General features: G+C 44.5%; 1 protein-coding gene across 1 annotated transcript in view; it reads left to right on the forward strand.

The window, feature by feature from the left end:
* Nucleotides 1–2,345: 2,345 nt before the first annotated feature.
* The window catches only part of LOC141112265 (synaptotagmin-2-like), a 180,076-nt gene continuing 154,556 nt past the window's right edge, over nt 2,346–27,865 (forward strand). Inside the window, exon 1 of the mRNA XM_073604900.1 lies at nt 2,346–2,469. The gene's annotated coding sequence lies outside the window, so the exon portion shown is untranslated. The remainder of the gene's footprint in view (nt 2,470–27,865) is intronic.

Consider the following 27,865-nt stretch of genomic DNA (forward strand, 5'->3'; position numbering starts at 1 on the left):
CTACTCTAAGACAAATCATTTTGGGATTTTTGGCATCCCCTGTAACAAAAATATTATTTTTGGTGAGATACTCCCAAAGGGAAATCACATCTAAAGGGATGCAGGCCCTGCCAATTTCCTCATTAGAGCCCTTCAGGTGCAGTAGCTGATAATTCTAAAACCACTCCCATACAGATTCACTCACTCATACAGATGCACATGGACACAGACAACAAACAGCTATTTCTTCAGAATAACAATAGACAGGAATCTGTAACAACGTTTGTTAAAATGTGTTTTTTGCAACAAAAGTGGAGCTACTCTTGGGATGGAGCTAAGCATAGCTGTCAACTCTGACAGTATCTAAGCAACTACAGCAACCACAGCAAGGGTGATAACACTGCATTGATTTCATTACTGTAGGAAGACATACCTATCACCCTATCAAAATGAGTGCCTATCTGATGGTTCTCCCAGCAGGATCAGTAGGTATTTGGAAAATGTTTGGCAGAGTCCTTAGAAAAATAGAAAAAAAAACTGATTTACTGGAATAGGGCAACCTAAATCACATATGTGATTTTATAGTTAGACCATAGTTCTACTTGGGATAAAGTCTGGCAGAGGCAGAAAAAAAAAACTTATGGTTTGCGTTTTTGAGAGGAGTTTTTTTGGCAGAAAAAAATGCTAAATGCTCTTGAACACCTGGGAAAAAAAAAAAAAGCTCTACTGCCATTTTATAGTGCGGGCCGTGCCCATGTTTTCGCCGGCACAGCAGACCATTCATTTGAATGGGTTGCCATGCTTGTGTCTGCGCAAAAAAGGTGTATGCACCTTTTTAAAAAAGCCACAGAGGAATCGCATGGTCTTTTCTGTGGGCTGAGATGCATGGGGGTGCCATTCAGAATGAATGGAAACCCCACGCGTCTCCTAAGAGTAGCATCATAGGAGTGTGCAGCCTATTGCATTAGGGTGTGCACCCCAAAGCTCAAACACACATGCCTTTCTCTGCAGACTTAGCTGCACTGGAGAGTGAATGAAAGAGAAGTGCTTTGTGCTGTGCTGAACGGCTTCCTGTTTATTCACAAGCTGAAGCATAGTAAACAGTGGCGGAATTATAAGGGTCGCAACAGTCGCAGGTGCGACTGGGCCCTGTAGTTCTCCGCCACTTCAGGGGGCCCACCAGCCGCCTGCCCGCCGCGTGAGGGGCACACCTGACTGTCTGGGGTGTGTGTCAGTCTCACTGTTGGGTTCATGCCGTGGGGAGGGGGGTTTTCACCCGCTATGCCGAGGGGAGAGACAGTGAGAGAGAAGCGCTGAGTTTGTGGGCTCTGCCCCCGCCTATCCAGAAACAGAGAGACTGTAAGGGAGGCAGGACGGACACTGAAAAAACTCAGTAGACCAATCCAGTGAAGGCGGGGGAGGAGCTCTCCCCTCTGCGACTGCGCAGTGTGTGGAGTACCTACCTGAGGCAAGCAAGGGATTCCTGGAGGAGGCACGCCGTGACGTGAAGGATAATCTCTGAGGAGGGGGAATCGATCGATTGATTGGCGGTAAGTCACCATTTTGCACTGCAATCGATCGATCCCAACCTCCACCACCTCTGCGGCTCTGCCTCTTACTGATCCCATCCCCCACCACCACCACTGATCTCATCCCTATCCCCCCACCCCCCCTCCAGTACCACCTCCATCCAGTACCACCACCCCCCCCAGTACCACCACCACCCCCTCCAGTACCACCACCCCCCTCCAGTACCACCAAAACCCCCCTCCAGTACAACCCCCCTCCAGTACCACTTTTCGGGGGGGTGGGGCCTTCGTGATTTCTTGCACCGGGGCCCTGAGGCTTCTAGTTACTCCACTGATAGTAAACACAGTTTACTATGCTTCAGTTGTGAATGTACACAGTGAGTGTGTTCACTGTGTTTATTTAGTAAAGGAAGGGGCCGGCAAATGACATATTGTCTAGCCCTTCCGCCCGCTCTCCATCCTGAAACAGATCGCTGGGCAGTAGAGGGAATTGGCACCACACAGAGTGATTAGGGACACCTGGCACACCCCCTGCGCACGCCTATGAGTAGCATGTTTTCCCTGCGGCTGGTTGTAGGTGCGGGAATTGCTGCAATTCCTCCCACCCACAGCCATATGCATAGGTACAGTATGAGCCTAGAGTTTTCTAATGTGTATACTCTTGGAAGTCATCGGCTTTATAGAAAAAAGTAATCACTTTAATGTCTATGAGATTGTTTGATGTTTGGGTATTTCTAGGTATAGAACTATATAGCCTAAAAAATAGTTAAACTGTGATTGCCTGAGGGAAGAGTTTGCTGCAGATCTGCTTCTCAGGAAGGAGTTATCAGGTGTGTTTAAAGTAAGTAGGACAGGTTAAACTTGTTGATCTTGTGTGCTGCGCCACAAAGGTAGTGCATATGCCATATACAGCTGACACGAGAACATGTTCCTGGCTGGGTATGCAATAATACACGGAAAGGTACTGTATCTGATTGTTTGTTAAATGTAATCTTTGTTGGTGGTCGCTATGATTTCTTAAGTGTGATATTTTCTACACATTAAAAATCGTTAAAGTCTTTCAGTAATTTGAGACTAGCAGTGACAGCTGCTCAGAACCAGTGTGGGAATATGTTGTGTTTATGTAAATTCAGCAACCTGGCTGTAGATTTAATCTCTGTATTTTATCTATCTCTGGATTTAGAGGGTGGAATTACAGCCATAACTGGACACTTGGTTTGTGATATTTGCTGCAAAAAATTTTGTCTAGTTTTCATAAATCTTGTTTTTATGCAAAATAGAACTAAGCTTATGGCATAATATACTCTTAAAAATTAGTAGTATGTAGCACACAAGATTCACTCCTTTTTTCATTGGATTCAATTTGGAAAATGGGTGAATGCTGGGTGAAAGTTGTGTGAAACCATTTATAAATAGACTCCACTGTGCTCTTAGACCCCTTTCCCACTGAGGCAGTTTTCAGGAGTTTTAGCGCTAGAAATAGCGCCTGTAAAGCACCTGAAAACTGCCTCCCATTCTCTGCAATGGGTGCTTTCACACCCGGACGGTGCGCTTGCAGGACGTTCGGAAAAGTCGTGCAAGTAGCATCTTTGGGGCAATGAATGAAATGCAATGAAAAGCGCTTCTGAAGCACCGCAACACAGGAGTTTTTAACCCCTTCTTTAGGGTTAAAAGCGCCCCGCTAGCGGCCAAAAAGCAGCACAAAAGTGCCACTTAAACTGCGTTAAAGTGGCCGCAGCCCCAGTGTGAAAGGGATCTTAGGATGACCATACATAATAATTCTATTATGTATGGTCAGCCTAAGACCCCTCTCACACTGGGGCTGCGGCCACTTTTTTTCTTATTCAATTTTCCTTTAGATTTACCAAAACCATATAATATGAGGTCAAAACAAAACACTTTAAATTTGTATGTAATCAGGCAGGCCCTTGCACTGCATAATTGAAGTTAAATCTAAAGGAAATTGAATAAGAACATTGTATAATGTATGACCAGCCTTCTTCTTATGTGATCTCATAGCTAAATGTATTTGTGCTTGAAAGCTAAGTCAAAAAACATGTGACTTGTTCCAAAACAATTACCTTTGTTCTTATTAAAGTACTGTGTCAATGAAAGAATGTTTTGTTAAAGCTAAACGCCAGGCAAGCAACTAAATGCATATGTTTTAACTACCAAAGGTTCTGTAACTGTGTTCGGCCAGTCTTGTAATCCAGGAACCCCTGGCTTACAGCAAAACCAGGTCAGTGTCCTAACTATACTGCAGTTACAGTTTGGCCAAGGATTGTCAAAAATATAAAAGAAAAACTGATGGAGCTGGGGGGACCCAAGCTGCTAAGCCTTGCTTTCCTTTGTCTAACTTAGGAGATACCCTTACTACTTTTTGTTCCCCTTTCTCCGCCTATTCTCCTTGTGGCCCCGTAATTGGGCCTCAGATGGGGGCTGCTTAGTACATCTAGGGGGCCTCCCCCCTATTCCAACCTCCCTTACACTCCCCCTTTTTTTCTCTCCCTTGGGCCTCATGCACACTGGCGTTTTTATAGCTGCTGTTTTGGGCGTCAGGCGTTTTTTTTTTTTTTCTACAGCCAGTAAACTCCCCAGCATGTTATCAGCTTTTATCAGTGTTTTTGGCAGGGGCATTTTCAGGCTGGACCCCCCCCCCCATAACTACTGCGTTTGAAGAAGAGTGTTTTTTAGCTGTAAAAATGCTGAAAGACGCAGCAAAACATGGCTATCCAGCATTTATGAGTGTATTTGAACCTCAAGCTTTTGTGCGAGTATAGTTTTGCTAAAAAACGCAGCAAAGCGCTAATGCAATAACACGGCAAAACTCTTATTTTTAACGCGCCATCTACAGCTAACGCTACTGGCATTTTTATAACGTCCAGTGTGCATGAGGCCTTATAGTTGTTGTTCAGTTTTACAATCCAATCCAGATACTATATTGTCCCACTGCTAATCTGCTAATGGGTTCTGATGCAACCCACTGTTGTCTCTACCTCCCCATGATTATTGGGGGAACATAATCCATGATGGTATTTTTTACTTTTTTGCTATAATAAATATCCCCCAGAAATTAAAAAAAAAATTTTTTTCCTCAGTTTAGGCCGATATGTATTCTACATATTTTTGATAAAAAAAAACAAACAAAAAAACGCAATAAGCGTATATTGATTGGTTTGCGCAAAATGTATAGTGTCTACAAAATAGGGGATAGTTTTATGGCATTTTCATTTTTTTTTATTATTATTAATGGCGGCGATCTGCGATATTTTTTTTTTTTTTTTTTTTTTTTTGGGACTGCGAAATTATGGCGGACAGATCAGACACTTTTGACACTATTTTGGGACCATTGTCGTTTATACAGCTATCAGTGATATAAAAATGCTTTGATTACTGTGTAAATGACACTGGCAGTGAAGGGGTTAACCACTAGGGGGCGGTGAAGGGGTTAAGTGTGTCCTAGGGAGTGATTCTAACTGTGGGGGGGAGGGGCTACACCTCACATGACAGCGATCACTGCTCTTGATAAAATAGAGCAGTGATCTCTATCCTGTCATTAGGCAGAACGGGGAAATGCTTTGTTTACAAAAGCATCTCCCCGTTCTACCTTTCCATGACACAATCGATCACGGGCAACCGGCGAACATCCAGTCCGCGGGACCACGGTCACGGTCACCTGTACGCCCTTTGCCCACCAGCGCCATTCGGCCAACGTAAATCAGCGTGCGCTGGTCAGCAAGCGGTTAATAGGTGTAGGCTGGAAATAATTGAAATACAATGTGGAACTAAATATGATTTTACATTTTGACCATAGATAGAGTTTACATGAGGTCAGTGAAAACCGTTGGCCTCAACCACATCAACTGGAGCATAGAGAAGTTGTCACATGACACATATGCCATGTGAGTGAGTCATGGGCAATAGGCTTCAGTCCTTTTTAGAAGCTTAAAGTAATTCTAAAGTCAGAAGGTTTGTTATCTTGATGCTTTCTATGCATTAAAGAGGAAGTAAAGTCCCATGCATATATTGTACCTATAGGTAAACCTATAATAAGGCTTACATATGGGTACTGTAAATATCTCCTAAACGTGCGCCATTTAGGAGATACTTACTGTATATCCAGCCGATTACATCATCGGTGCATGCGCTCTGAAGGAATGGTCACCTGTGCTGTTTTTTTTTTTTTTTCAGAAGCCTGTGCCGTGACCAGCGGCACGCATGCGGACCACGTTCGCAGACCCGGAAGGAAGACAGACAAAGAGCTCTGTGCCCCAAACCCACCCTTTTTTTAAGCCAATTAGACCCTCAGGCTCTAATCACATGCTTCCAAAAAAAAAAAAGACCCATTGGAACCCATGCATCCGGTGCCCTGCGTGTAGATCGGGGTGGCGGTGCCCCTGTGCCCCGTATGGACGGGCCGCCACTGTGGACCTTCTGACATTGCACTATGGCATGGCACTAGGTCCTTACTGCAGAATAGGATGGAAATCTTGTAGAATCCTGGGAGTTTGGTTCATATCTGTGCAGTTAGAATACTGAAGAGGTATGCCCATAAACAGTGCCAATTTTGATCAGATTGGATTATGGAAAGGGGTTGTTCATTTTCCGTGGTTGCATTGTGTTATGTTTTATGGCTAAGAGGGATACAAATATTGTTAAGAGAAATTCATTTTTAGATGGTGATTTTATCCAAAACCATTTTTTTTATAGATGGAATTTGGTGGGCTGATGCTTTTTATGTCCTAAGGCCCATTCACACTGTTGTACTGTTGTAACATTGGCGTATCAAGTGTTGGCTTCTCTTCGAATGGCACTCCAAAGCACCTTGGTTTTGGTGGTTTTTAGTCAAAATGATTGTGAAGTTAAGAAGGTTGAAGGGGAACTTTCACTCTGATTGCATAGGTAGTCAGAGCAGAAGTAGGATGATGGTGAGAATACGGTTAGAAAGCAGCAGAAGAGGCACAGCAAGCAGAATGCGAGAAGTGGGGAGATCTTACACTGCAGGCCCTCGGGTACAGCTTTCTCTGCCTGTCAGGTGGAAGCACCCTCCCCAAAACGCACCCCTGTCATGTATCCCAAGCTAACCTTGCCCATCAGCAGGCCCGGGACCAACATAGCAGGTGCTGCTGGATAGAGGGGAGGGAGCAGAGCAGGCACAGGTCCACTTTCCTCCCCTCCTTATTGCTGACTCATAAAGCAACACATTTGATGTCACTTCCATGTGCCCTGCTAGCAAGGCCAGGAAAGAACCACATTGCATTACAATCAGTGGAGCACAGTCTGCTTATAAAGAAGCTATCACCAAAAAAAATCATCGCATAAGGGTCTTTTGTCCCCAATATGATGGGGGGAAAAAAAAGTTAAAGTGGATGTAAACTCGATTCATGAAATTTGACCTGGGCACACATATCTGTAGTGTTTACTTTTCCCTCTCCAAAGCCCTGAGTCCCGGGTCTTTCTGCTGCTCCGTTCTTCTGTTAGAAGCATGATAAAACCAGTTGAAAATTTGTGTCAGGGAGGTTGCTATAAATAGATTAGCAGAGAGCTTGTCTATTCACAGCAGATCTCTGCAAGTATTTCCGTTCCTCTGCCTATGTGGAGGGGTGGGGGTGGGGTGCCTCTCCTCCAATCAGCTGTCACACAGTGCATGCCCAGATTCCCTTCCCACTGCTGAAAGAGGAAGTAAGAATTCTAACACAATGTTTACTTTCTAAAGAATATAGAAAGCAGAAGACAGCAGATATACATGTAATACTTATGTAGGGAGATTTGTTTAATCTCTATGTATCATCTGAGGCTGTTCACTTCGCTGGGTATAGGAGAAGGCTTACATCCACTTTAAGTAACATACTTTTTTTAAAATAATAAAAAAAAAATAATGCAACATCCAAACACATAAAATCCCCCCCCAAAAAAAGTCCCGCTGAGAGACACCACAGAGTCTGCACAGTGGGTAACACTGTCTGTGATTATAGTTGCCATTAAAAGTCCCCACTACACCTAAGTTGGCTGATCAGAACTCCTCCCCAGCACTGCCACTGATCCCACCCCAACATACAAAACAATTCTCCTGTGCTTGGGTGCTGGGTCTATAGATGTGTGGTGAAGTCAACCCTTTATATTGTATTGAAAGTCACTGGTCTTGCTGCCCGCCTTAGAACAATGGGTGTACTTGAAGCTAAAACATAAGGAAGAAGGGAGGACGCACCGACCTTGTGCATTACCAAAAATAATTTTAATAAAAGGTATACAGCAATGATTATACTCACATAGAAAAGACTGATCTCACCACCCCCAGCACTGCTACTCATCCTATCCCCGTATCAGCACTGCTACTCACCCCCCCCCCCCCCCCCCAACAATGAGTAAGAGAAGGAATAAAAAGAGAGAGAGAACATGGAAGAGAGAGGAAAAGAGGGGGAGGAACAAAGAAAAAGGGAGAGAAAGAAAAAGAAAGAAAAATGGAGAAAAAACAAGAAATTAGGATAGAGAGGGAGAACAAAGAGAGAGAGTGGTACATCCTAAAATGTACCATAAGGGATTTTAATACTGTATGAGTGGAAGGGACTTGGGGAGCGCTAAATGTCCGTGGGTTGGGGCCCAAATTTCTTGCCTTGCCTTGGGTGCTGACAACCCACGCTACAAAAATAATTTTACTGTTAGGGGTCCCCACAACTTGGGAAATTTTATCAAGGGGTCACAACACTAGAATAGTTAAGAACCACTGCTCTAGGGTGGCCTGCTTGCAGAAAATATATCATGTTTTGGGGGTTTTATGTAATGATTTTTTAAGCATTTGTGCAAAAAAAAAAAAAAAAAAAAAAAACTACAGATTTTTTAGTTTGCCCTAAAGCTGTATTCCAGGAATGAATATTTTTGCATAGTTATGTTAGTCCAGTTTGTACCAATGTAAGTATGCATGTTCCATACCTTCTACGATCCATGTGGAAGCTGTAAATCACTGTAGTAGGCATGGCTAATACAATGATCGCTGCTCTCTTCTGGGTTCCGTGCTCAGTGGCAAGCGCACCACCCGGGTGTGAAAGCACCCATTGCAGAGAATGGGAGGCAGTTGCCAGGTGCTTTACAGGCACTATTTCTAGCTTTAAAACACCTGCAAAACTGCGTCAATGTGAAAAGGGGTCTAAGGAAAGTAAAAACAAGGCATTTAGATAGGGGACTATCTTTCCATCCAGCAATTATATAGAGGGGGTGGAATGGGGAGAAATGTATCCTGTAGAGGAGCTCTAACATTCTCTTGCAAAGCCCTGGCATCCCTTTTACTGGAGCTATTATGCCTGCGGGGCGAGAAGATCTGCCTGATCAAATGACCACAGTAATTGGCAATCACAATGGTTGCTGGAGACTATAGCAGTCTTTTGACAGCTCAGTCTCCGTGCTGGGAGCCAGCAGGGAACGCGCTCAGAGCACAGAAACCACGCCACCAGTGGCGTCGGGAGGGGGGCTAAGGGGGTCTGGAGCTCCATGTGGGCCCCCAAAAAGCCCCGGGTCTCGGGCATTCACAATTCTATTATTAGTCCCGAGCCCGAGCGGGGACCCATCTGACTCGGAGCGCGACTGAGTGACATAGCAGGTCCGGCCTTCTGGAGCCTGCAGCGCCTATGATGGACGTCCCACTGGTCCAATGCCGGGACCGTGGGACGTGTGATGTCCATCATAGGCGCTGCAGGCTCCAGAAGGTAGGAATTACAATGCGGCCGCGTCGAGCACTATGAGATCCCCGCTCCGCACTCGGGCGGGCGGCTCTCTTCTCCTGTCTCTGCGTGCTTGCCTGCTGTCTCTTGGGATGGGCGCACCGCACACTACGGCTGAGCTGCAGGAGGAGGTCACGATCACCTGAAGTCTGACGTGTAATGGTCAGGTAGGTTGTCGCATGTCAGTGTGTGTCAGGTAGGTCAGTGTGCATCAGGTAGGTCAGTGTGGGTCAGTGTAATGGTCAGTGTGGGTCAGGTAGTTCAGTGTGCGTCAGGTAGGTCAGTGTGTGTCAGGTAGGTCAGTGTGCATCAGGTAGGTCACTGCATAAGTGTAAAGATCAGTGTGGGTCAGGTAGGTCAGCGTGGGTCAGTGTAATGGTCAGGTAGGTCAGTGTGGGTCAGGTAGCAACCAGCAAGTTAGCTTACCCCCCCGCCACACAATACCCCCCCCCACGGTGTTGGGTTCGGACTTCGGGCTGCAGCCCCTGGTCTTTTTCCCACCTAGCAACGCCCCTGTCTGTGCCACCCAAGTATGCATATGTGCAGCATGTGGGCGTTAAAGCCCAACCTTATTGCTGCCGTACATATGCGTTAAGTGGGTGGCAACAGGTTAAAAGAAGATATGCTAGTGATATACACTCTTGCTTAGTTTAAAAAAAACAAACAGACAGAGGCTTTAACAATACTAAAAAAGAAAACTATACTAAACAAAACAAGTTTTGTCTTAATACACACCTAAAACTTTAAGCAATGACTGGCCATTTAGAGGTATAATTTCAGGTTCCCTTTTCCTAATCTTCACATTTGATAACACCGTTTGGCAGATAAAGGGTTTACAGTAGAAAGGAAATAATCTTTTTATTGTAGGTCTGTGTACCCGAGGGGTGGTTTTCTTTTCTTTGTTGTAGATTACGCTTTCCTTCAGATAAAGTCCACAGAGCACATATGGTATGTGGCGCTATCACACAATTAATAGGAAAACAATGTACTGTACTAATAGATTGTTCTGTACTGGAGTCAGGTGTTACCGCCATTGTATCAGGTTGTGTAATCCCCGAGGCCTAGCTATGCATCCCAAACTACATTAATTTTAAATAATGGCTTTTAAACTGAATGTGGTATTTTCAATGCTTTTTTCAGTCATGCATGTATAAATGATACAAGAGATGTAATTAATTGTATTAGTGCGTGTTGCTAGTTAGAAGCTTATTCTTAATGAAGGTAAAAAAACTCTCCTCATTGTCTGAGACAGCAGCCAGTGAGCCAATGAGGAGAGAGCAGGGGGTGGGGCCGAGCCGTGGCTCTGTGTCTTATGAATGCAGTGCCTCCATAGCAAGCGGCTTACTACCAGGGGCACTGGTCAAGGAGGAGGAGTGAGGAGCGCTTACGGGGACCCGAGAAGAGGAGGATCAGGGCTGGTATGTGTAGAACCATTGCACAGAGTAGGTAAGTATAACATGTTTGTTATTTAACCACTTCACGCCCGGTCTATAGCAAAATGACGGCTGGGCGGTGGTTCTGTTATCCTGACTGGGCATCATATAAAGTCCAGCAGTATAACATGCCAGCGCGCACCCACAGCGATTGAAGGTGCTATGTGCCAGTCTGACTCACTGCATCTCCGATCGTGGTATGGAGCCTCTGACAGAGGCTCCTTACCATGTGTTCAGCTGTGACCAATCACAGCTGATCATCGCATGAACCAGGAAGTGCTGGTAAACGGCAGTCCTCAGTTCGCGCTGACAGGGAGAGTCGATTGGCGGCTCTCCCTTTCAGGGGGGGGGTCTGTGCTGATAATCAGCACATTGATTATCAGCACAGCTCCATCAGATGTGCCACCACAGCTGCCAAAAAGGTGCCCATCAGCTGCCAGCCAGTGCCCCATCAGAAACCGATGTAGGTGCCCATATTAGTGCCCATCACTGTACCAATCAGTGCCCAGCAGTAACACCTGTCAGTACCTCATCACAGCCGCCTGTCAGTGCCTATCAGTGCCACCTATCAGTGCCCATCAGTACTGCATATCAGTGCCTCCTCATTAGTGCCCATCAATGATACCTTATCAGTGCCAACTCATCAGTGCTGCCTCATCAGTGCCCGTCAGTGAAGGAGAAAACAAAATCTTATAACGGTAACAAAGAAATGTGTTTTCTTTTCTCAAAAATTTTGGTCTTTTTTAGTTTGTTTAGCAAAAATAAAAACCCCAGTGGTGATTAAATACCACCAAAAGAAAGCTCTGATTGTGGGAAGAAAATGATAAAAATTTAGTTTGGATATAGTGTTGCATGACCGCGCAATTGTCATTCAAAGTGCGACAGCACTGAAAAGTAAAAAATTATAGCTCATGTAAATTTTTAAATGTAGGGGAACTGAGCGTACAAGTGGGAACAATTAATGAGATTCTGCATGTTGAGCATAGTTGGGAATAGGGAAATGAGAGGAAAAACGCTCAAGTGTGAATGGGGGCTTAGACCAGGTTCACACCTGTGTGTTTTTGCAGTTTGCAGAAATGTACTACAGTCCATTTAACATGGTTTCCTATGGTACCTGTTTACATCTATGTGTTTCTCAGCTGGTGCATTTTCAGAAAGGGTCAGGGACTTTTTTTTCCCCTCACAGCATTTAGTGTGTAATAGACTTCAATGGACCTGCAATAAAAATGCAAGTGTTGAGTTTTTGATGCGTTTTTACATGTTTTTTTTCCAAAACAAACAGTGTATAGCTGGTTGTTAAGGAGCAGGCCAGGAAGCCGGGTCTTAACAACCGATGAGTCAACAACTGTCAGCAGGGTCATTGACATTACAAGGGGGTGGGGCCACCCGATGATGTCAGCGGGTGACCCTGCCCCTTAGTTATTTAACCACTTCAGCCCTGGAAAGATTTACCCACTTCCTGACCAGGCCATTTTTTGCGATATGGCACTGCGTCACTTTAACTAACTTTAACTTAATTGCGTGGTTGTGCGACACTGTACCCAAATAAAATTTACAACCTTTTTTTTCCCACAAATAGAGCTTTCTTTTGGTGGTGTTTGATCACCTCTGCAGTTTTTATTTTTTGCGATATAAAAAAAAAAAATTAAATCACAATAAGTGTATATTGATTGGTTTGCGCAAAAGTTATAGCTTCTACAAAATAGGGGATATATTTATGGCATTTTTATTATTAACTTTTTTTTTACTAGTAATTTTTGGTGATCAGCAATTTGCAGCGAACAGATCGAACACTTTTGACACTTTTTTGGGACCATTGACATTTATACAGTGATCAGAGCTAAAAATAGCCACTGATTACTGTATAAATGTCTCTGGCAGGGAAGGGGTTAACACAAGGGGGTGATCAAGGGGTTATGTGTGTCCTAGGGAGTGTTTCTAACTGTGGGGGGAGTGTACTGACAGGGAGTAGAGAGAGATCGCTGTTCCTGATCACTAGGAACAGCAGATCTCTCTACTTCCCTGACAGAATGGGGTTCTGTCTGTTTACATTGACAGATGTCCATTCTGGCTCTCTGAGAAACGATCGCGGGTCCCCGGCAGACATTGCGGCCGCCGGCCACGCACATTGGCTCCGGCGTCATGCCGCGCGCCCCCATAGCCCTTAATGTGGCCCCCATACAGCTATGATGATTTGCGCAGGGGAGCCAACCTGCCGCCATATAACAACGGCAGCTAGTCAGCAAGTAGGTAAGAACTGTCAGAGAACATAAGCCTTCAGTGGAAGTGAACAGCTATTTTTTTTTTTTTCGTGTCTGCGGTTTTTGGTGAATGAGTAGGGGTCTAAGTACCCCTACACATTCACATGGGGGCAGGATCTGGGAGTCCCCTTGTTAAAAGGGCTTCCAGATTATAAATAAGCCCCCCATCCACAGACCCCCACAAGCATCAGCCAGGGTTGTGGGGAAGAGGCCCTTGTCCCCATCGGCACGGGGGAAGGTGCTTTGGGGGGGGGGGAAGAGCCTCCATGCCCCAAAGCACCTCCCCCCCCCCCCCAATGATCAGGGCATGTGGCCTGGTATGGTTCAGAAGGGGGCGCTCGCTCGTCTCTTTCCTGACCTGCCGGGCTGCATGCTCGAATAAGGTTCTGATATGGATTTTGGGGGGAACCCAAGCCATTTTTTTTTTGCCAGCAATTCTTGTTTTTTACATTTTACATGACTCATCCATTGTTAAGAATGTGGTGGCCGGCACAGTTTGCTAAAGGAAAAAATAAGCAAACTGCATAAAAAAACCACATGTTCAAAAATGCGCCTGAAAATTGCATCAACTGCATAAATTTGAACCCAGGGTTACAGCAGATTTGCTTTACAACCCCTTAGGCTTCATGTACACTGCTGCTGGTAAACGGACGTTTAGGACTTTTTTTTTAGATGCCCCTGAACTCTCCTCTGTTATCCTCTATTATCTTATCAGTACATGTACACAGGGTCGTTTATAGTCGTTTCTAGGCAGTTGAGTTTAGAAGCATTTTTTGGAAAGCAAAAAAATGCATTCAGGACGGATGTTCAGAAGCGGCATTTGAAACGCCAAATGCCTGTAACAGCTTGTAAACGCATGTAAACGCGGTAACTCATGTTTACCTGCGATTTGTTTACAGGTGTTTTTATTGGAGATACATTTTTGACTATTTGAAAAAAAAATTAAAAAACGCTCCTACCTGCAAACACGGCTCAACGCGCCATGTAAACGTGGCAAAACTGACGTTTTTAAACATTGTTTACTATCGTTTAGGGGAGGTTGTAAAATGCCCCATGTACATGAAGCCTTAGACCTCATTCACACAGGCACATGCTTAAAGTAATTTTAAACGATCACCTTGTAAAACACATTCAATTTAAAATAGAAAATAAAGACAAAACATTTTTGTATAGATATAAAAATACAGTATCACAGTATCAATACCCTTTTTTTTCCCCCTTTTTTATAAGTGATCACATTCCCTCTGTTCTCAGCTGCATAGGAGCTGGGGGGGGGGGGGAGAAGCAGCAGCACACTGAGCTTCCCAGTAAAAGGCTCTGCAGTAGGGGGGTGTCAGGACAAGGAGGAGAGCATAGCTAGAGAACTGACCACAGTGTGCTTCCCTGCTTAGTGTGGTCCGCTTTTATTAGGAAAGCAGAGGGACTAAAATACGACTAAAACTAAAATGGCATTTTAGTCGGAAGACTAAAACTAAATCGAAATTTGATGTCAAAATTAACACTGTTTGTCATACAAGTACATGGCACAGCAGGCACATATCAGGAATATGAAGTGTTGGGGGTAACAAACTCTTTACATGTACACCATCATGTGAGGGCCCTGCATGGGATGTAGATGTTCTGTGCATCTGTGTGCAGGCAATCCCATTCGTGTCAATTTGACATCTGGGTACACACATCCGTATGGATGTCAAATTGGGAGCCATGGCTGTGTCCCAGACAATCGCTGCCTCCCAAATGAAATGACTGCCTGCATGCAGATGCATGGAACACCTGTGCATCCCGTGAAGGAAAAACACATTTCACAAGGGTGTACGCTTAAGTACACCCGCGTGGACAAGGCCTTACAATGCAATTCCATGAGCCTGCCAACAGTTTTATAACATTGTACTACTTGAAAAGCTAGTAGCTGGTTAGATATAGTAAACTTAGTAAGTGTGACTTAGTGGATAATCTATTCTGCCTCTGGTGGACCATCTACAAATCTCTGCACCTAATACAATAGCAAAAGTATCAAAGCATGTCAAAATATGAAAGCCAGAATAAAAATTCTTTCTATATACATTTTGTATGCAATAATAACTCTGGATATGTGATCGTTAAACTTTAAATGCCTAAATTCTAACCTCGAGGACCAGATGCTAGGTAGAATCTTGTAAAGCAGCAATAATATTGTTCAGCGACATAAATGGCATTTGTATAATTCCCTTTTGCATAATGTTCTATTTCTCTCGTTTTCATGTCACAATTTCAAAGACCTGAATTTTTCAGCTCTGAATTAAAGGGTTTGTAAACCTTTTGATTTAAAAAAAAACAAACAAACATGTCTACACTTGCCTGCTCTGTGCAATGGTTTTGCACAGAGCAGCCCCGATCCTCTTCTTCTGGGGTCCCCCGCCGGTGCTCCAGGCCCCTCCTCTTCATCAGGTGCCCCAACGAAAAGCTGCTTTCCCTGGGGGCACCCATGAGGGGGTACTCCCGGGTCCACTGACACAGACAGCGGGACTCTGCCCCCCTCCCCCGTGTCACAGGATTTGATTGACAGCAGCGGGAGCCAATGGCTCTTGCTGCTATTAATCTGTCCAACAAGGAGAGAGATAGCAGCTGGAGCCACTGTGCTCATGCACATTGCTGGATTGGATGGGTTGAGGTAAGAAAAATGGGGGGGGATCTGGGAGGGAGCTGCCGCACAGAACGATTTTCACCTTAATGCATAGATTTGGAGCTGCGCAACTCCGATTGTGGTATGAAGCCTCTGGCAGAGGCTTCTTACCACGTGATCAGCTGTGACCAATCACAGCTGATCATTGCGTGAACCATGAAGTGCTGGTAAATGGATTTCCTCGGTTCACGCTGACAGGGAGAGCCGATCGGCAGCTCTCCCTGTCAGAGGGGGGGTCTGTGCTGATAATCAGCGCATTGATTATCAGCACAGCCCCCATCAAAAGGTGCCCATCAGCTGCCAGACTGTCCCCATAATAAATGCCTGTCAGTGCCCATAACAGTGGCGATCAGTGCCCACAACAGTGCCAATCAGAGGCCCATCAGTAATGCCTGTCAGTGCCCCATCGAAGTGCCACTCAGTAATGCCTGTGAGTAGTTCCTCATCAGTGCTGCCTATCCAGTGCCTCCTATCAGTGCCCATCAGTATTTTTTTTTTTCAAAATTGTTGCTCTTTTTTCGTTTTATAGCGCAAAAATTAAAAACCGCAGAGGTGATCAAATACCACCAAAAGAAAGCTCTATTTGTGGGAAGAAAATGCTAAAAATGTAGTTTGGGTACAGTGTTGCATGACCGCGCAATTGTCATTCAAAGTGCGACAGCAGTGAAAGCTACAAATTGTCCTGGGCAGGAAGGGGGGAAAGTGCCTGGTATGGAAGTGGTTAATATATTCCCGTCCAGCCTTGCCTTGAGTCTTGCACAGTTGTACAGGGTCCTCCTCCTACAAAAAAATACCTTAGTCTGATTTCACTGCAAAAGCTGTGCGCTTCTAAAAGTGTGCCATAAAAGCTACGTCAACTCCGATAAAGTTTGCCTCATTTTTGTGGCTGGAGGAGGTCCAGTAGTTTATGTTGATTAAAAAAAAATATGTTTGGCGAAGCTGCATGAGAGCTGGAAGCTTTTTAGTCTTGAGAGATGGCGTTTGTTCCATGCACTTTTATGGGGGTAGTGAAAGCACAGGAGCGGTTTACCTCTTCTCCTCTTCCAGTATCATCTAGTTCTCATCTCCCCAACTGGACTGTCCTTGGCCTGCCCATTTCAGTCATTGAATTTGAGTTCTTTCAATCACGGAGGCTCAGCATCACATGCAGGCATTAACTGGAACAGTCTTCATGCAAATGCAGCCTGCCTACAGATGCCCCTCCTGCAAAAAAGACAACAACCCATCAAGGCAATTTGATATTTGGATAACTCCTTCAAGAGCTAACTCACTGCTTGCATCAGGGCTGAAGTATTGAGAGACATTCTAGGGCAGGGCACTGTGATGTTTTTTTTAGAAAGCTATGTACAGCACCCTGTCAGTCTCCACTACCAGCCATGATCTGCATGCTTTACATAGAGAAACACAGAGACCCAGTAATTACATCTGTACTAAAATAGACATGTAATGAAAACGGGGTTTATATGAAAATTTCATTAGCATGCTGATGAGAGAGGCTTGAGGGACCAAGGAAGGCAAAAATATAGCCAGATTATAATGCAGTTTTAACCCCTTTACTGTCTCTGCCATATATCATACAGCATTGGAAGCGTTGGCGTTTATACACACTCTTACTGCTACAAACATTCACAGCATTCAGGAGTATGTGTAAATTCCACAAGCAGACAGCTTTTTGTACAGCCACCCAAATGCTTTCTGTGCCCTACCGGAACTGAGCTCCATTTCCCTCCATGCTTCCTGGGCTCCGCTGTCTTACCTGCAGGCCCAGGACCCCCCATGGTAGGTTTTACCAGGTGGTCGGGGAGGGAGATCAGTGAACATCCTTTCTCTGCCCCTCTCCCTACCCCTCACAGCAGCAAAGAACCCGGTCGCAACATGTAGAAAGTCACTTCTGGTTTCTGTTGTCAGGAAGAAGCTACAAGAGCAGTGATGGTGAACCTTGGCACCTCAGATATTTTGGAACTACATTTCCCATGATGCTCAACTACACTGCAGAGTATATGAGAATCATGGGAAATGTAGTTCCAAAACATCTGTGGTGCCAAGGTTTGCCATCACTGTACTAGAGTGTGATCTCCACTTCAGTGGAAGGCAGGTGAGACATTTAGAGGTTGGTTCACACCTCTGACGGATGCGGCTAACAGCAGGGGTCTGGTGCGTCCCTGTTCTTCATTTCAGGGACGAATCAGGGCTGAATTCTTGCCTGAATTGCACTGCACATTTTTTTTAGTCCTCGCTGCCCAGGGCTGTCAGCTTCCACATCCCATCGGCAGCATCTGCATCACATGGTGGACGATTACCTTGGGGTCAAAACAGAGATGAAGAGCTTTCCATTTGATGATCCACTGGCTTACTGGGTCATGAGAATAGACCACTGGCCAAAACTTGCCCAGTATGCTATTGAGTTGTTGGGCTGCCCTGCATCCAGCGTGCTTTCAGAGCGGGCATTCAGTGTTTTTGTTACTGATCATAGAATGTGTCTGTCCACAGACTCCGTTGACCGTTTGACTTTTATGAAAATGAATCAGTCCTGGATTACCAGCTATGAAGCCCCTGATGCCGATGTCACTGATTAAGTCTTTTTGGGATGTGAAATCTCTGCAGGACTTCAAGGCTGCCTAGCTTTGAGGGTGTTCAATCATTTGATCTGGAAGAATGTTTTTGGTATAAGTTTCATGGGCACAATTAACACCCAGGACAAATTTTTCTGCACCTGTTTGACAGGTGCATATCATTGCAATTTTTTACAGCAAGGTCAAATCTTGCTTTCATCAAGAGTACCTCTATAGGGTTACAGTGGGAAGGCACCACCAACACCCAAAGAGCAATTTTTACGTACCCGTTACTTCTATCCAAAGTCAAAGTGACACCCAAATGTATCCAAAACATCTCTAATCTTGTTCCCAGTGCATTACATTGTGGCCTCATCATACACACTGGCTCCCCAGCTGTTGCTGAGCAAAATCGAATCAGCTTGCAGGGAAAATGTCATTTTTTGGCTTTATAAATGCACTTATTGCTGCAGCAGATTCTAGACATGGTACAGATCTGCCACTTTACAGGTAGACTAAGGGGACCCCCCCAGGCACTATATTGGAAGGAAATTTTTATTTTTATGCTTTCACTTTAAAAATCAAATATTGAAGGAAATAAAAAAATATTGGAAGGAAAATGTTTATTTTTATGCTTTCACTTTAAAAATCAAAATCAAAAAATCACTGCTCATTTAAAAATGAAATTTTTCACAAACTTTTTTTTATTGATACAGGTCCCCCAGGGCAGAACCCGGACCCCTATAACCATTGTATGCCCAATTACTTGCATATAAGCCTTCAAAATGGGCACTTTTGATTTTTAACGTTCGGGTCCCATTGACTTTAATGGGGTTCATTATTCGGGTCTGAACTTTCACGGTGTTCAAAAGTTCTGGTGCAAACCGAACAGAGGTCCGTTTGGCCCATCCCTACTCCTGATGTCTCATTAAAGAGAACACACACTTATTAGGAGCATCTGAGTAATAAAACACTGATTGTGCTACAGATGTTATATATTGTTGCGCACGTTGGAGTGAGAGCAATAATTATGGGGCCATTATTCATGGTTAAGTCTAGAGTAATTACCTGTAGGGGCTTTTAAAGTGTCCCCTATTGAAAATATAGTGTACTGAAGATTGTTGTAATTTTGTGGGTGCATCCAATTTAAAAGCCTTACATGTTTGGTATCTGTTTGTCGGTGCAACCACATCTTTTATATTATATAAAAAACTGGGTAATATATTGCCGTTGTGTGCCCTAAAATGAACATTTGTGTATTTTTTACTGAAAATTTGCACTTGATAAACCGTTACACAAAAATCTTGTGACATAAAAATTAAAATCTATCACCATTTTATTCCCTATGGTGACTTTCAGAAAATATATAATGTTTGGAGGTTAATCTTTGGCCCTAAAATGATTTTTTTCAACATGTTTGCAAAAATCACAAAACCTGCTCTGACACTTTAGTTTAGTAATGATCATGTTTCTCAATGTATGCAGTCATTATACAAGTGCGAATCTAGCTCTATCTATGTTTTGGAAATTTTAGCTCAAGTGCCTGATGGTCATTTGTAAAATGCAATTTTAGGAGTTATTATTTCATTAATATTATTATTATTATTGTTATGCAGGATTTATATAGTGCCAGCACTTTACGCAGAGCTTTACAACATGAGGGTAGACTATAGTGTATTTTCAGGGAGAATACATTTTGATACGTCAGGCCATGTAGAAAGAGGGAGGAGATGATCATAAATAAGAGGAAAGAAAGAGGAGGCAGAACATGAGCTGAAAATCGATGGGGTAGCTTGGGAAGGAAAATGCACAAGTCCAACTAGTTCAACCAATAAAAAAAAGAAAAATCATACAATCCCATATACACAATCCTTCACCCACAGTTGATCCAGAGAAAGGCGAAAAACCCCAGAAAAGCATGATCTAATTTGCTACAGCAGGGGAAAAAATTCCTTCCGGATCCCCCGAGAGGCAATCAGTACAATTACAATACAAATTAATACAGTAGGAATCAGAGAGCCCTGCTCTTTGGAGCTTAGAATCTAAGAGGGAATCTCAAGAGATATATAAGAGTTAATAAATGTGGGGGATGAGCTGATGGAGAAAATAAATGAACAGTTAGGTGGAGGCCAGATAGACTTCTCTGAAGAGATGAGTTTTCAGGGATTGTCTAAAAGTGTACAGAGTGAGAGATAGTCGGACAGATTGGGGTAGAAGCTTCCAGAAGATGGGAGAGGCTCTGGAGAAGTCCCGGAGGCGGGCATGGGATGGGTGACCAGGGAGTACATGTTCTGGTGTTTGGTAATACCACTTAACCCATCAAAGAGGGAAAAGGACAGCTATTATTCACACCTGACTCGCAAAGCTTTTTTAACTGGGTGTCCATTTATAAAGAAGTATATAAAAGCACAACACATTTACTGTACACACAGCACTGAGGTTTGCAAATACACTCAGCTTGCTTCAGGACTCTAAGTCTAAATCAAATAGAGTACAATTAAAACGATTGAAGAAAATAAGCCAGGAGGTAGATAGCCTGGTCTGGGCCTGTGTCTCCTCCAATCATAGAGTTATCTCTGCTGTGTTAAATAGAGGGACACTGCAAGATCCACTTTGTGGCCTGAATTTTGAGAATTAAGTATAAAATGCAGGCTGTAGTGTTTGAGTAATACAGAAAGTATAGCAATATCAGCTCTCTATTTTAAAGCCCACCTCCAAACAAAATGTAAATATTATCCTTTGTACATTACAAGTTAATTGCTAGTTTAGGTCTAAGTAGATTTACTTACATGATCCTCTAGGGTGCTAGACCAGTCATGGCAACATCCTCTCCTCTGTGCTCCAGTGATCTAAGGTCCTGACCTCATCAAGACCAACACGGGGTCCATAGCCCTGCATTGGACGTAATGACACCAAGGAGATTCCACTACCAGAGCATGGAGGAAGCGCCATCTGCAGGAAGAGCACAAGATCAAGTAAATTTACCACTTCAGCCCCGGAAGGATTTACCCCCTTCCTGATTGGGCCATTTTGCTATATGGCACTGCATCGCTTTAACAATTGCGAGGTCGTGCGACGCTGTACCGAAACAAAATTGACGTTCTTTTTCCCACAAATAGAACTTTCTTTTGGTGGTATTTGATCACCTCTGCGATTTTTATTTTTTGCAAATAAAGAGCGACAACTTTTTGCTATAATAAATATCCCCAAATTAAAAAAAATAAACAATTTTTTTCCTCAGTTTAGGCCGATATGTATTCTTCTACATACAGTTGTGCTCATAAGTTTACATATCCTGGCAGAATTTATGATTTCTTGGCCATTTTTCAGAGAATATGAATGATAACACAAAAACTTTTCTTTCACTCATAGTGTTTGGCTGAAACCATTTATTATCAATCAACTGTATTTACTCTTTTTAAATCATAATCACAACAGAAACTACCCTAATGACCCTGATCAAAAGTTTACATACCCTGGTGATTTTGGCCTGATAACATGCACAAAAGTTGACACAAAGGGGTTTGAATGGTTATTAAAGGTAATCGTCCTCACCTGTGATCTGTGTGCTTGTAACTAGTGTGTTTATAAAAGGTCAGTGAGTTTCTAGTTTCTGACAGAACCTTGCATCTTTCATCCAGTGCTGCACTGACATTTCTGGATTCTGAGTCATGGGGAAAGCAAAAGAATTGTCAAAGGATCTGCGGGAAAGGGTAGTTGAACTGTATAAAACAGGAAAGGGATATAAAAAGATATCCAAGCAATTGAGAATGCCAATCAGCAGTGTTCAAACTCTAATCAAGAAGTTGAAAATGAGGGGTCCTATTGAAACCAAACGACGGCCAGGTAGACCAACTAAGATTTCAGCCACAACTGCCAGGAAAATTGTTTGGGATGCAAAACCCCCCCCCAAAAAAAACCCACAAATGACTTCAGGGGAAATACAGGACTCTCTGAAAACATGTGGTGTGGCTATTTCAAGATGCACAATAATGAGGCACTTGAAGAAAGATGGGCTGCGTGGTCGAATCTCCAGAAGAAAGCCATTACTAGGCAAATGCCACAAAGTATCCCACTTACAATGTACCAAACAACCAGGGCCGTCTTTACTGATTGGGCCCTGGGCAAAAAAAATTCTTGGGCCCCCCCCCATGCAAATTGTCTCTCCACCCCAACATTCGAAAAAACAAAACAAACACGTAAACGTATGTATTGCATTGTATTCTACTTGTACTGTCTGCCCTCATGTTGTAAAGCACTGCACAAACTGTTGGCGCTATATAAATCCTGTATAATAATAATAAAGAGATAGAGAAGTCCAGGATGATGGGTGGGGGGGAGATATGGGAGTCCAGGATGATTGGGGGGGGGGAGAGATGGGGGAGTTCAAGATAATGGGGGAAGGGGGGAGATAGGAGTCCAGGATGACACACAGGGATTGGGGGTGTGTACTTTGAGGTGTTTGTATCATACAGGGCACAGAAAAAAATCAGCACAAGGGGTAGTACTTGCATATCCTCCTCCCTCCCGCAAAGTAACTATCTATTGGTCACCTCTGCACATCACTTTGCTTACCTCTGCTTCCTCATCCACAGCTCACTTCTGTATTCCCTGTCTATCTCTGTCCCCCCCATATACAGCTCACCTCTATACCCCTCTATCCACAGCTCACTTCTGTATCCCCTGTCTACCTCTGCCCCCCCCATCCACAGCTCACTTCTGTATCCCCCATCCACCTCTGTACCCCTCCCCCCCCATGTCCACCTCTATATCTTTCCGTCCACCTTTGTACCCCACATCCACCTCTGTGTTCAGCTCTGTACCCCCATCCACGTTCACTTCTATATCTTTCCGTCCACCTCTGTACCCCCCCAATGTCCACCTTTGTACCCCCTATCCACCTCTGTAGTACCCCCCCATCCATTTTCACCTCTGTACCCCCCCACCGCCTCTGTTCACCTCCGTACCCCCATGTCCATCTCTGTACCCCCCATGTCCATCTCTGTACCCCCATGTCCATCTCTGTACCCCCCATGTCCATCTCTGTACCCCCATGTCCATCTCTGTACCCCCATGTCCACCTCTGTACCCCCCATGTCCACCTCTGTACCCCCCATGTCCACCTTTGTACCCCCCATGTCCACCTCTGTACCCCCCATGTCCACCTTTGTACCCCCCATGTCCACCTCTGTACCCCCCATGTCCACCTCTGTACCCCCCATGTCTTCTCACTTCTGTACCCCCCATGTCCACCTCTGTACCCCCCATGTCCATCTCTGTACCCCCCATGTCCACCTCTGTACCCCCCATGTCCACCTCTGTACCTACTATGTCTTCTCACTTCTGTACCCCCCATGTCCACCTCTGTACCCCCATGTCCATCTCTGTACCCCCCCATGTCCACCTCTGTACCCCCCATGTCCACCTCTGTACCCCCCCATGTCCACCTCTGTACCCCCCCATGTCCATCTCTGTACCCCCCCATGTCCATCTCTGTACCCCCCATGTCCATCTCTGTACCCCCCATGTCCACCTCTGTACCCCCCATGTCCACCTCTGTACCCCCCATGTCCACCTCTGTACCCCCCATGTCCACTTCTGTACCCCCCATGTCCACCTCTGTACCCCCCATGTCTTCTCACTTCTGTACCCCCCATGTCCACCTCTGTACCAGCAATTCTCTGCAGTCTGCACAAATGAATCCTCTTCCCCTTCTCTCCACCTTGTTCTTTCTTACCTGGTCACACGGCGGTGCAACAAACACAGTCCCAGCCTATCAGACCCAGCACACAGCCAGAAAACTTCACTCGGCTGTGTGCTACACAGGTCTGCCAGGCGGGGGTGGGGGCGGGAGGAACACAGAGCGCCGCTCTCGCACTGTCATTGACTAGGGTCTGCAGCTCTTGACAGAGGGAGAAGCGGGACGAGCGGGCTCAAACACATGAAGTGTCCCGCTCTCCTGTATAATGAATGTAGCCGCTTGGGAGAGCAGGGGGGATCGGCTCCCAACACAGAGACAAGCCTCAAACCTTCTGGCACAAAGTAATTTGGAGTGATGAGACCAAAATTGAGCTTTTTGGCCACAACCATAAATGCTTCATTTGGAGAGTTGTCAACAAGGCCTATGCTGAAAGGTACACCATTCCTACTGTGAAACAGAGGTGGGTCGCTGATGTTTTGGGGATGTGTGAGCTACAAAGGCACAGGAAATTTGATCAAAATTGATGGCAAGATGAATGCAGTATGTTATCAAAAAATACTGGAGCAATATTTGCACTCATCAGCCAGGAAGCTGCGCATGGGACGTACATGGACATCCCAACATGACAATGATCCAAAACACAAGGCCAAGTAGACCTGTCATTGGCTACAGCAGAATAAAGTGAAGGTTACAGAGTGGCCATATCAGTCTCCTGACCTCAATATCATTGAGCCACCCTAGGGAGATCTCAAACGTGCAGTTCATGCAAGACAGCCCAAGAATTTACAGGAACTGGAAGCTTTTTGCCAAGCGGAAAGGGCAGCTTTTACCATCTGAGAAGATAAAGAGCCTCATCCAGAAATACCACAAAAGACTTCAAGCTGTCATTGATGTTAAAGGGGGCAATACATGGTATTAAGAACTGGGGTATGTAAACTTTTGATCAGGGTCATTTGGGCAGTTTCTGTTGTCATTATGATTTAAAAAGAGTATACACAGTTGATTGATAATAAATGGCTTCAGCCAAACACTAACCATGAGTGAAATAAAAGTTTTTGTGTTATCATTCATATTCTCTGAAAAATGGTCAAGAAATCATAAATTCTGCCAGGGTATGTAAACTTATGAGCACGACTGTGTGTGTGTGCGTGTGTGTGTGTGTGTGTATATATATATATATATATATATATATATATATATATATATATATATATATATATATATATATTCTCACAATAAGTGTATATTGATTGGTTTGCGCAAAAGTTATAGCATCTACAAAACGGGATGGATTTATAACATTTGTATTATTTTTTTTTACTAGTAATGGCGGCGATCTGTGATTTTTATTGGGACTGCGATATTGCGGCAGACAGATCGGACACTTTTGACACTTCTTTGGGACCACTGACATTTGTACAGCGATCAGGGCTAAAAATAGCCACTGATTACTGTAAAAATGTCCCTGGCAGAGAAGGGGTTAAGACTAGGGGGTGACCAAGGGGTTAACTGTGTTCTAACTGTGGGGGGGATGGGACTGCCTAGGAGAGGCGACTGATCGGTGTTCCTATATATTAGGAACACACGATCTGTCTCCTCTCCCCTGTCGGAGCGTGGATTAGAGTGTTTACACACACAGATCATTGTTCTGGTTCTATCAGTAGCGATTGCGTGTTCCTGGTGGACGTCACGGCTGCCTGCCATGCGCATCGGCTCCTGAGTACTGCGGCGGCGCGTGCGACCCCTATACCCCTTAAAGCAGCCGCCGTACAGCTACGGCGATTCGCGCAGGGGAGCCATTCTGCCGCCGTCATTTAAAGCTGATCTCTACATCTAATATTCCTTTTTAAAAAGTTTGTTTGGGACAAGCTGGCCCAAACGATTTGCTGCACTAACAGGTGTGCTCCTGGGCGTGCTGGATTAAATGTATTTAGCGCTTACACCCGAAGAGCCGCTTGATGTGTGTAGTCCTCTGTTCTCATGCCCATGACTCTAACAGCTATGTACGCTGACACACCTGGCTTGGCTGATGATATAGATGCAGAAACTTGAGTGTATAAATACCCTTCAACACAGTAATACATATACCCCAGAGAATGACACTGATCCATTTAAGTAACAGTAAAGTACATTGCATTAGGTGTAAACAAGAAAAAGGTATACAGGGATATGTCTGAAAAGGAAGGGTAATATTGGGCTGATTCGCCATCAAAAATTAAAATACGGTAGTTAACAATCAAACATCAGCAAACAGTAGTATTGTACAATGTAGTAATTAACTGATATAATTAAAAGGCTACAAATAATACCAAATAGTCCACCTCTTTCTAGGATAGCCTAACTAAGTGGATGACCTATAGGTGATTACTACAGCAATAGTCAGTGGTACACATGTGCTAAGCATTCTGCTGGCCAGCTGATTGGGGCCCAAAACCTTGCAGTGGAGAGCTCTAGGTAGTGTCCCTTTTAAGAGTTGATGCAAGGAAAGGTAAAATGTTCCTAGCCATTAAGTCTGTCCCTCTGTTAGGCTGCAGTGTATGGTTGACCAGCGGCCTCTCACCAGTCCTGTATAAACAGAAGCTTTTCATTCAATTGCCAGGCACAAAAGCGCCTCCCTTTATCTGTTTGGTGGTTTCCTCAGCATCTTTATTGTGTAGCAGGCTCCCCACAATCCAGATTACAATCCAAGGCTCAAGGATAGCATCTGCTCTGCTTCCTCTGTTCCCAGACAGATTGCCCACCCACTGTCCTTGCTGCACTCAGGTGGATCACAATCTGTATAAACCCTTGTCTCACCAACAGAAAAAGAGCCCTACTCCTTCTACAGGGGAAAATACTACAGTCCCTCCCCTTTAATGTCTTTCTTGGGAATTGTAGTTTTCCACCCAGCTTACGGTATAGCTCAGTCTCTTCTGCAAACTACACTTTCAACAATCCTGCATGAATTTCCTCAGGGTCTCTCTTGTAATCCATGTCCCCTGGGTGCCCTCTATTGGATGGAGGTAGGATTAACACTGGCTGTAACAGTTTCACACTAGACTCTTTGTTATGGCTGTGTCAGTGTTAAAGTCCTTTGAGGGTACACACACAGAAGCAGCAGCAGCACAGTCAGAATGCAAATGCTTCTGTGCTGCCAGTTAAATACTGGGCTACATGTATGTAACCTCAGCTACATAGAGTATACAGCACTGTGTTGCGACAGTGGGATGGGAACTTCCCATCCCTTTTCCTGAAATAAAATAGCATATAGCTGCAAAAAACAAAAAGAGAACATGCAACTGGTGCAATAGGAGCCTTCCCTTGGACTTTTAAGGCAGAAATGGGAGTAATGAAATATGTAAAAGGCAACCAAGTGCCAATTTTATTCAGTACAAAAGATGAATTTTATCGTCAAAAAAAAGTCACTTTAAAATATACAAAGTACAACAATGAATTAGTTATACATATGTAGCAGATACCTCTTCAGACTAATTCAATCCATGAGGGGAGAGCTGCCTGCTAGCAGCTGTGTGGGCTTTTTCACCCCCCTTCCCATTTTCTCACACACACAGAACTGTTTGCTCTGTAGCTTCCCTATTGGAGGAGACTGGCAGCCAATCACCAGGAAACAGCAGCAGAGAAGTGTGGGATATGAAGTCATAACACAAGGCAAGCTGATTGACTGTTTAAGACAGTAGACCACAAATCCCAGGAAGATTGTGGAAGAGAAAACAAAAGACAGGGAGGGACTAGGCCAAGGCATCTTGTGTTTCCTGGATCCCATGAGAGGAGGAACCGCTCTGTTGCTGTGTGTGAGAGGGGGATTGCAGCTTACCCAGTGACACACAGTCTGCAGCCCAGCCCAGAGGAACAGTACCTGCATGCTCCAGTAAGACGCTCTGGAGCTGTGGAGAACGTTCACAAGGGAGGCCGTTTCAACAGCTAAGACAGGATGCCATGGTGACACATTGTGTTATTAAGATATTCAAAGAACGTTTCTAATGATTCAACACTGCCATTCCATAGGAGGAGGATGTCGTCAATATAACGTGCC

This window comes from Aquarana catesbeiana, linkage group LG11, assembly GCF_042186555.1.
Source record: "Aquarana catesbeiana isolate 2022-GZ linkage group LG11, ASM4218655v1, whole genome shotgun sequence".
Classification (NCBI taxonomy): Eukaryota; Metazoa; Chordata; class Amphibia; order Anura; family Ranidae; genus Aquarana; species Aquarana catesbeiana.